This window comes from Haplochromis burtoni, unplaced genomic scaffold (genome assembly GCF_018398535.1).
Source record: "Haplochromis burtoni strain Fernald_Lab_line unplaced genomic scaffold, NCSU_Asbu1 Contig_216, whole genome shotgun sequence".
Classification (NCBI taxonomy): domain Eukaryota; kingdom Metazoa; phylum Chordata; class Actinopteri; order Cichliformes; family Cichlidae; genus Haplochromis; species Haplochromis burtoni.
The window spans coordinates 1,011,584-1,022,629 of NW_024582577.1; the positions used below are offsets into that span (position 1 = coordinate 1,011,584).

Below are 11,046 nucleotides of genomic sequence, written 5' to 3' on the forward strand. Positions count from 1 at the left end.
ACCAAAAGCCTATCAGCTACATCTACTACAATTCAACTGAGTTCTCCACTATGCTCCCGAAGATCATTTCTGATGTTAGATAGTATTTATTATCTCATTATTTATATTTCTAATTACGGCCCCTATACTGATTGCAAAAAAAAAAAAAGATAAAACACCCTTATCTTCCACATTTCTTGACACCTAAAAAATCTTGAAGAGCATATATGGTCCCTTTAGACGCAACACAAGCACCTGCCGAATTCGGAGGCCAGGGACCCAATTAATATCCAGCTATTCTGTTGTCCCCGCACCCTTCAACCCTTCTGGCTCTCAACATGTGATTACACGGGTCTTTGTGTTCATCTCTGGTCTCAACATTATGTAACATTTGGGTCCAAACAGTGTGATCAAGAGTCCAAAACTTGAAGCAAGAATGGCAAACACCTCCACTGCATCTGCAAGATTTCCTGGTGAGCTGATATAAGCAGGAACAAAGGCCACCCACACAGCACAGAAGATCAGCATGCTGAATGTGATGAGCTTGGCCTCATTAAAACTATCAGGGAGATTCCTCACCAGGAATGCAATTAAAAACTGAGGAAAGCCAGCCATCCAATATAGCCCAATAACACTGCAAAACCAACAGTGGACCCAACTGCACACTCATACACTATCTTGTCATTGTGGTATTGGGTGTTTTTATGTGGAGTTGGAGAGGAAGAGACAAGCCAGGTAGTGCAGATGGCTGCCTGAATAGATGTAAGAAACAGAACTGTTCCTCTCTGCTGCATTAGCACCAAACCACTTCAGACTGGTTCCCCCTCCTGGCTTGGAGGCTTTGAACACAGCCAGAACAACCATGGTTTTTACCAGGATGCATGAGACACACAGCACAAAGCTGATGCCAAATGCTGCATGCCTGAGTTGGCATGTCCACAGTCTGGGTCGTCCAGACACAGTGCGAACAGATAGTGACAGGAACGACGAAGGAAACACAACTTAAGTGACAACAATAGCTGGAAACTAAGTTCTGAATTGTTGGCACGTACTATAGGTGTTGTGCGATGGTAGATAAAGATCCCCAGAACAACAGCACATATAAATGTTCCCAGTAAGGAGGTTGCTGTCAAACAAATACCCAAAGGGTCATGATAGGAGAGAAACTCTGTCTTCTTAGGAACACAGTAATCACGCTGTGGGTTTGACCAAAAATCCTCTGGACAACTGGTGCACTCCAAGGAGTCTGACAAAGAGGGGTTGATGTTGAAATGCATCCTATATTTCACAGAAATTAAATCAATTATGTCATACAGAAAAACAAAGACCTACTGCTCTTGTTAGTGATTTTTCCCTCAGAACAAGGGATGCAGTCAAAACAGCATTCAGGCTCTCTCTTCCTTCTCACCATGTGGGTACCAGGAGGACAACTCTCACTGCATACTGATCGAGGTGGCTATTGGACATAAAAAATAGAATAGATATGCCTAGAGGAGGGAGTACAACTTACTCTATATGACTCGAAATGCGTTCTTAAAGGTACTTGTCAACATAAAAACATACTAACCTTGTAAACAGATTGCCTTCCAGTACTGATCACCTTTTAGCTGTCCTTACCTCCCCACTTGTCTGAAATGTATAGTGGTACCATCGCCACAATAGCATTAATATATCTCATAAGCTTATGGCCTTCAGTTCCAGATATGCTCTCAATATGACTTCAATCTAGTGTACTCATTACCCACTTATTTTAATGTGTAGTTCTCTACTCAGAGTCACAAGCACTGTTTACTCCAATCTACTGAAACCAATGATCATCTAACAAATATAGTTCGCTGTGATCGTGGAACTATTGGGAACAGAGGTATACTCTCGTCATTAAACCAAATCGGATTGTACATAGAGAAAGATTAAGCATAACCTTGCTGTCATGCAAAATAACCTAATAGGCAGTTCGAGATGCCCTATTGACTTTTTCCTGCTTTGCTCCAAAAATAATTATAGAACGAATGATTTATTCATAGATGGAGTGTAAAATGATATCACATCTGCCATGGCTCCAGTAACTTTACAGTGCAAACAGTGGCAATTTTTCAGTTCAGTAATCAAATATAATATTATATCTATGGTACCTACATATATAAAGTCATTTATATCTAAGTCTCAATCAACCAAGGCACATTACTAATAATCCTGTATAGAAGTTAATGACCTCCATGACTTAAATAACTTAACTACTTTTGCTCACAAGTATGGCAAATCCCTTTTCAGAAATTCTGAAAGCATGCAAAAACAATGCGTTCAAAGGTGGAGTGTACAATGATAACACACCTGCCAAGGCTCCAGTGACTGCAAAGAGGCACAGCTGTTCCCACTGAAAGGCCCTCTTCCTGGCTTGCACCGCAGCATGTCATCAAGGGAATATGCCAGTGCATAAACAGCTTTGTACACATTATACTCAGGCCGCAGGTTGGAAATGTCCAAGTACTCATTGTCCACATTTCCTAGATCTTCCTGTCCAGTGCATAGTGCACCTCCACCTTCCAGCCAGCCTGCTGGAGCTGGAGCAAATCTGCACTGAAATGTAAATTCCCAAAACTGATTCACCTGAAATATTTTGAAAAATATTTATTAACATTATAAAATATATAATTGTTGTGACACACACAGAGTAAAAGTGTTTAAGTCTCACCAAGCTATTTCCGTAGCTACTGTTGTGATGTAGATCAGGATGTATTTGCAACAGGAATTCCCTGAGCCCTGGTATTTCTCCTCGACGAATGGTGATACCCAGTGTACCACCCAGGTATGGCATAAAGTGAGGTGTTTGGAGCACAGCAGATTCTGTCCAGGCCTCGCTGGCTATCCACTGTAGACCTGTCACATTTTGCCTTACTACCTGTGAATTAAATTAGACCAAATCTATGAAGTAATATTGAACCTCCAACTTCTTTACTGAAACAGTTTTTGATCTTTAAAATTAATTCTGAATTATTACATTTTTGTACTCATTTCTGTACTCACAATGATATGTAATACATGTTTTAAACAATATAATTATGAAGACCTCTGTAACTAGTAATTATTTAAAGTATTTTAAAGTGAAACCTCATCCATAAGGTGCATCATGCGACTAGGATGTTCAAAGACAATGACAACTCGAGCTGTAGAGGTTTTCATCAAATCAACAATCCTCCGGAGTTCATCTGTGTCTTTGTCCCAGGGTAAAACCTCAGTGTAGGCCAGGCAACCTTCACCAGACACACTCAGCTCAGACTGAAAGGATCTGGCTGCATGAAGCCCATAATCATCATCACTGACAAGCAGACCTGCCCAAGTCCAGCCAAAATGCTTTAGAATCTGGATCATTGCACGTACCTAAGTGAATACAGATTAAATGTAAGTGCATTAAAAAGAAGAAAAAAATATAATTGCAATTTAGCTTTATTCTTTGACACAATACAGAAATGAAATAGAGCATAATTCTCAAAACTAAGTATATTATTATTTCTAATATTTTCATATCTTTCTTTGTTCTTCTTTTACACAGATATTGAAACATACTTTTGCGTTTCCATTTTAATTTTGATGACAAATTTTCACCTGGAAAGCATCACTTGGGATCGTTCTAAAGAAGGATGGATACTTTTGACGGTCACTCAGGCAGGAACATGTGGCATAATAACTCACCTGTGAAAGACACAGACTGTATATTCGGGAGCTATCCATGTAGAGATATCTTAATTTTGTCATCATGACTGCATTATTTTTTATTTCATAAAATGGTTTTACATTTTCAATGAAATCAACGCAATCCAAGAAAACTGTTACATGGTCAAGCAGAAAACTTACCATAGGTACTCTGTACAAGCCTAAGACGTTGGAGATTGCAATAGAATTTGTAGAGGACTGATCACCCACAACCCCTATGACTGGAGGATTTCCAACACATGTATCATCTACTACAATTTGATCCTCTTGACCACTGGCTAATGACAATGCTCCCCGGAATCCAATTCCAAGTTCAAGGCAGTTATCATACAGAGTGTATCCCAGAGTCACATTTGGTAGCAGGTTTGAGTTTCTGTTGATCTCATCAATAGCAAACGCCATGGTCTGTGCGGACTTAAAACCTAGGACATACATACTAAGGCAAGAAAAATGTAATTACTAACATATATATAATACAACACAGGTTTTAAATTATAAGTAAACGAGTGCCTTTTGAAAATGTTGCAAAAGTAGAAATATTATACGCAATCAGGGAAACTGAATAACAATTAAAGACATATATCAAAGGAAAAAAAATGAAAAAGAAGACGCATTGTGTAGTTATTTCAGATACAAAATACATATTTATACTGGCACTAAGTTTGACAGTTTTCTTATTCTATTTTTTTCCTGCTTTTTCCCTGTCCTTGTTACCCATGGCATGTAGGCTGTTGTGGCTGCGAGGTAAAAGACAGATCAGGAAGACTTGAAAAGAAATGGACTTGAAACAGTCCACCCAGAACCACATCTCCAGTTTTGTGCATCTCATTTAGATGAAACTGTCCCTGCAGCTGACAGGACAAAGAAAACTGAGGAGTGGATAGAATAGAAAAAACATAGGAACACAGCAAAACAACCACGACTAAATTGTTTTGCAAAGATGAGCACATGACAGCTTTCTGAATTGTTGAGATCAGTCATTAGGTTTTATTGTTTGCCATTCCCTTTTATTGACTTACTGTGTTGTTTAATCTTGCACACCACCCATCAGGGAAGAAGGCGGAGTATACTTTTCATTTGAGATTGCTTTGTATCCAGGCAAACTCAGGGAACACTCTGTGAGTAAATTAGTCATCAGTAATAACTCACTGAAGAATTGCCAGAGTAGCAGGTGTTTCTGTGTGCATATCAAGTGACACAAAAGAAGAATAGCAAAAATGACATAACATTATTCATGTAAAGTAAAGTTAATGTGGAATGTTCAACAACATCAAATTAAAGAGTTTCAGTCCATATTTGATTTGAAAGAGAGGGACAACAAATTACTTATTTGATCACTACCCAGAGTTCGTGGCCACAGTTGAATAGTTGTAATCTAAATTGACCTGTAAATTAAAAACTTAGCTCAGACTGTACAGTGCCTGTATCATTGCACATGTTTCCCAAATCCGTCAGTGAATCTCATGCTCCACTTTCCCCAAACTCGTGAACAAGACCCTAAGACATTTAAATCCCTTCGATTGGGGTAGTAATTTGTCCCAGATGGTGTTGGCATTCCACCTTTTCCGGCTGAGAACTATGGTCTCTGACTTGGGGGTGCTGATTTTCACACTTGGCTGCAAACCACTCCAATGCAAGTTGGAAGTCACCACCTGATTAAGCAAACAGTAACACATCATCTGCAAAAAGTAAAGATGAAATCCTGAGGCCATCATAGTGGAGAACATCCACCAGCCTGGACAGACCAAGATATTCTGTCCATGCTTGCCCACTTTCTCAAACATCCTTGAGATAAAGACTTATCCAGTTCGACAGCCTGGATGAAAACCTCATTGCTCCTCCTGAATCAGAGGTTCAGCTAACAGATAGACCCTCCAGTATGCTGGTACAGACTTTCCCAGTGTCATGATCCCTCAGCTTAGTTTCATCCACACATGAAGCAAAAGGCCTAAAATCCAGCCTTTGTGGGTGTAATTTAACACAGTCCCATGACAGAGTTTAATGCAGGGGTGTCCAAACTTTTTGCAAAGAGGGCCAGATTTGGGAAGGTGAGAATGTGTGGGGGCCAACCATTCAGCCTGAAATATTTTGAATCATTAACATTAAATGCAAATGAATGACCTTATATTTCTTTCCTTTTTTCACACACAAATTTTATTATAATTTTTTTTATTATGAATTATTTATTATTAAATGTTTTTGCCAAAATAATGTATTCGAAAAACACAAAATGAAGAAAAATTAAACATCTAAATTCAAAACATGTGAACAGGAAAAAAACATTAAGAGTTAACTTTTTCAAAAGTGCAAAACATTGTGGGCCATATAAATCTGTACATCACTCGTTCTTTAGTTGTCTTGTTTTGTTTTATTGACCATCATTTTGACCACTTTTTTTTTACCATCATGGTTTTTTTTTTTTTTACTTTGTTACAGACTAGGGTTGTTAATCCATTTCTCTCACCAGCCATGGCAGGTGCGCCATCCGTAATAATACCAGTGACTTTATTCCATGGTAGTTTCATGTCATCTACAGCGGAACAAACAGCAGCAAATAAATCTGTTCCTCTTTTTTGGTCCTTAAGGCTCTGAAGGTCAAGTAGCCTCATTGTTCCGACACACAACACAAAACTATCCACAATACTACGCACTAACTACACAAGACAACACATTAACTACACACTCCAAAGATGCTAAATGTCACAAATCTCTCACATCTCAAAACTCGCTCTCTTTTTTTCTGCTGTCTCTCTCTCTCTCTCTTGCCGTCACTCCTAAAACTTCCCCCTCTTCCTAAACGACCAAATGTCATGTTGCCATATCATTTTTTGATTGGTCGACATGGTGCGTTTTTCCACCAACATGAACAGGCTGTTTTTTGTTTTATTTTTTACATTTTTTGGTCATAAGCAGAGCGTGCTTGCCAGCACTGTCCTTAGACATTAAACGTGGCGAAACTATTCAGGAAAAAACTCCGCATATGTATTGTTTATCATGACTGTGATTTTATGTGGCCTATCAGCACAATTTAAAAGCTGGTATATATTACCTTGTTGTTTTGTAATCTTAAAGTGGTCATGTGATTGGCTTACCATGACTACTTTATTCTTCCTCAGTCAAACAACAACACTCATGCGATTGTTTTGCCCCCTTAGCTCCAGATGTTGTGCCAAAAAGTGATCATCTGCTAGAAAATGATTGCTGTCCACAGCTACATCTGTGCAACTGATGGTGCAGTAAGCTGAAGACAGCTTCAACCGACTGTTTGTTGAAAAATAGTAACGTGACTGCACCGCGTTTTCTTGTTAGTAACGGCAACGGTGTTGTAATAATAGGAATAGTAATTAGTTAGATTACTCGTTACTGAAAAAAGTAACGCCGTTACTTGTTACGCCGTTATTCCCATCACCGGTTACGAGCCAGGCAAACATTGGCAAACTCTTGCTTCTTCTCAGGACAAATGTTCTCCACCATTTTCATCACACAGTCTTTAATGAATTCACTATCAGAAAAAGGTTTGGAGTGCTTGGCAATCAGCTTGCCTTTGCGGCATTTTCATGTAACTCATGGGCACTTGTAGAAAAAGTGCTGTGTTAAAACAGCTTCGAGTTGCTTCAATTTTTTACCATGTTCTTTCCCAGTTAGCTTGTCGTAGATAGCGTATTTCGTCTGGTAGTGCCTCTTAATATTGAATTCCCTGAAAACAGCCACAGTATCTTGGCAGATTTTTTAACTTTGCTCTGCTCATTGCTGACATGCAGGACTGGAACTTGGAGGAAGTCTTGGGACGTTTCTACCTCCTCAAAAGGATTTCATCCTGTATGGCTAGAAGAATTCATCTACAGCTTATGTGTTCCCTCTATCCTCGACTATAACCTCATCAAAACTGGAAGTAGCATTAGCAAAAGGTTTTTAGAATTTTTACTTTTTTCAAAATGTTTAATTTTAAAATAATTTGATTATACAGTTGCTATTACCTGATTGAGCTTTTTGCTTGTCCCTGATAAATTGAATATAATTGAGTATTAAAATACAGTTATTTGAGGTTCTTATCTGCTATTCTACCCTTTAACCCTTTAAGACCTACCATAGAACCAAGAACCAGAGCTTACTTTATACTTTTACATGCTGTAGTTCCATTTTTGGGAGCATTTCAAGTTGCTATACATCAATACAACTGTTATAGCCCATATTTTAATAATATGTATGCATTAAGTCCATAGTAACTACAAAAATTGCAAAAAACTGCAGTAAACTAAAAAAAAAATCGTTTTTGTTTGTTTTTTTTATATATATATTTCTACCTGGAGAAATTTAAGAGGTTTATTCCTCAAAACTGTAAATACAAAAAAGTTGCACAAAATAGTTTACAACAACAGGAAATTTATTTTAAGTGTCTTCATAGTTTTATTTTTGAAATACACCAATTTTTATATATTGCAGGAAAAACGAAAATAAATATTATAATGCAAATTTGCAAAAAAAACAAGCATATGCATCAAAATAAACTATTTCCAGCAGTGCAATATGAGTCCTAAGCATCCCAGAAACAACACAGAAAGTCATAAAGTCAAACATAACTTTTAACTCATTCACTGCCATTGACGTCTATAGCCATCAATGGCAGTGAATGAGTCAATGGGTTTAACTCATTCACTGCCAATGGCTGGCAGTGAATGAGTTAAAAACACCAGTATAGGCTCATAAGGCCTTGATGGTAAAAAACCAAATTTTCGCAAAATGACGTCACTTCCGGTTTTGGGCAAGACATGGCGGACATGCGATAGTTCGCGCTGATGGACGTAGGAAGTGTTACAAACGGCTGATCAGATCGGCAAAGCGTGTTTCTGGAATATTATGTTTTTATTGCTGCAAGTGCTTTTTATGCAGTTTTTACAAAGCTATATGTGGAAGGAAACCGTGACCTAGGACAAGCTGATGGCATAAGATGTAAGTACAACTCCTCTGGTTTCATATGCAAAACAAAATTATTGCTCTAGCTTACGTGGTTGCAGTGCTACCGGGATTTAAAAATAGTTACACAAAACAGAGCGTGCCCGCTCCGACCGGCTTTAAAGGGTTAATGTTGAATTCTCTCACAGCTGCTTTATTCCCATATTGTTGCAGTATATTAATGACTAAAGTGGATTATTTCAGTTGTTCTCCTGACTGAAGTTTGGTCCATTTACAGCATCCTGCCATGCGATTGCATTTGTTCTCCCAATAATTTTTATAGAGTGGAAAAAAGTTAGCGTTCATCCTCCAGCTTCACTGTTTATGTTATGCTAACATACTTGTGTTGCTATCAATCACGTAGCACATCCTTATATACCAGCTAACCCAACTTCAGTAACCCTAAAAAAGTCACTGCTGTTTAGTTTTCTGTATTCATTTATGTTGGAAGTGATAGCAGAGTTGTACGTTTTAATTTTTTCAGAAATCTCTCAGTCAGAACATGGCATATCATGTTTAGGTGGAAACTAGCGAGGTAACTTCCTGCTAACTTCTAACTCTGTTAAATGAAAAAAATTCCTTTTTCATGAATGCCTGGATGTTAAACTTTATTGTTATACCTGGTAAAGCAGAAACGCTGACCATTTTATTAAAGATTAAAGAATTTAGACAGTTTTTACCTCTCAATGATGCTGCAGTGTTTGTTTGACTTTGGGACCTGAAGCGGACAGAGTTTTGGACCCAGATTAGGCTCCTGACTATGGTAGCCGTAATGCTCAGACAATCGATCAAGCGGTGCAACTTTGTAGTTTACCAAAGTCATACTAAAACATTTTTTGACAGTGTTTTGAATGGTGTGTACCACATAAAATTGGTTCGAGGTCAGTAAGCACAACCAGAATTCATACATAAGGCACGCCAGATTATACGACACACTGTCGATTTTTGAGAAAATTAAAGGATTTTGACTGCACCTTATTCTGCAGAAAATATGGTACACAGAAGAAAATAATATATCACAATATGGATTTTAGGCCATATTGCCCCCAGCCCTAGTAGTGTCTGAGAGGTGGCTGTTTTCCAAGGTAAAGAAAATGCTGGATGATACCCCCCACCCACTCCATGACATGCTGGCTAGTCACAGGAGCACATTGAGTGAGAAACTGAGATTGCCAAAGAGCACCACTGAACAATGCAGGAAATCATTCCTGCCCGTGGCCATCTCCCTGTACAACTCCTCCACCTAATATACTGTAAACACTGCAATAGTTACACCCTTTTTGTGCATGCGCTTTTCTACTCTGTAATATCCTTGTCAATATTCTCGATATTTATTTAAAATCACCTCTGTTAACTCTTGATATTTATAATTGAGTGATTTGTATATATTAGTCCTATTTCTTAAATTTGTAAAAATCTGTAATATATTATATTGTTTAAATTGTTTAAACTGTTGCTGTTACTGTCTTGGGGAAACTGTAACCCACATAATTTCCTTAGGGATTAATAAAGTATGCTAGTATTCTGAATCTGGTTTGGAGATAAACTCTCTGGATGAGAATCTTTTTAGAGTATCTTTGGAGAGACCTTCTAAGAAAACTGTTGGAGAGCTTTGTGTGTCTGGGAGCCTGGCATTGTCACTACTCTTAAGTTCTGATTGTCGCACATTTTAAACTGAAAATAATCTGCACTGAAGTTTGAAAGTTGAGACCTGTATTTGAGTCCTGCCTGAGTTGTTTTCGTGAAATGATCAGCATGGTTTTGATCACCATCAGTTCAAGACAGACCAAATACAAGAATATAGAGTAAAACTGCTAAATGAATCCAACTTGAAAGCTTAGTTTATTAAAATAATTTCAATTACATTTAACTTCCTTAACCTCCTAGGACCTAGCGTCCACATATGTGGACATCACATTTTGGGTTGGCTAGACCAAAATACTAAATTTTGCTCTACAAGGGCCTGATTTCCACATGTAAGGACGTTATACTTCCACTGTTCTATTGAAATTTAAAACAAATGTCCTCATATGTGGATCTCATTTTTCTCAGACACAAACATCAGGTCAAAAAAATATATCTGGCAATTCTTTGGTTCTTTGGTTTTTCATTCATCAGGTCCCAATCAGCCCAAATAGCAAAGATAAATTAAAAATGCATGCCGTGAAAGAGTTTGGGTCTTTGGAGGTAAATAGGTTAATTTTACAGTGGAGTGTCAAAAAGTCAATGCTTCTCTTTGAAAAGTGTGGTTGTTTTGTATTTAAACTGCATTTTAAAAGAACAGCAACCAAAAGACGACTAAATAGCTGTCTTTAATATTTAATATTTGTTAATTGTATTTGTTTATTTAATTTTTGGCCTAAACTGTGCAAAAAAAAATCCTTTTGACATAAACTGAAAATT

At 37.8% G+C, this 11,046-nt stretch overlaps 1 pseudogene; it reads right to left on the minus strand.

The window, feature by feature from the left end:
* Positions 1-312: 312 nt before the first annotated feature.
* Positions 313-4,544, minus strand: LOC121815445 (annotated as a pseudogene).
* Positions 4,545-11,046: the final 6,502 nt, after the last annotated feature.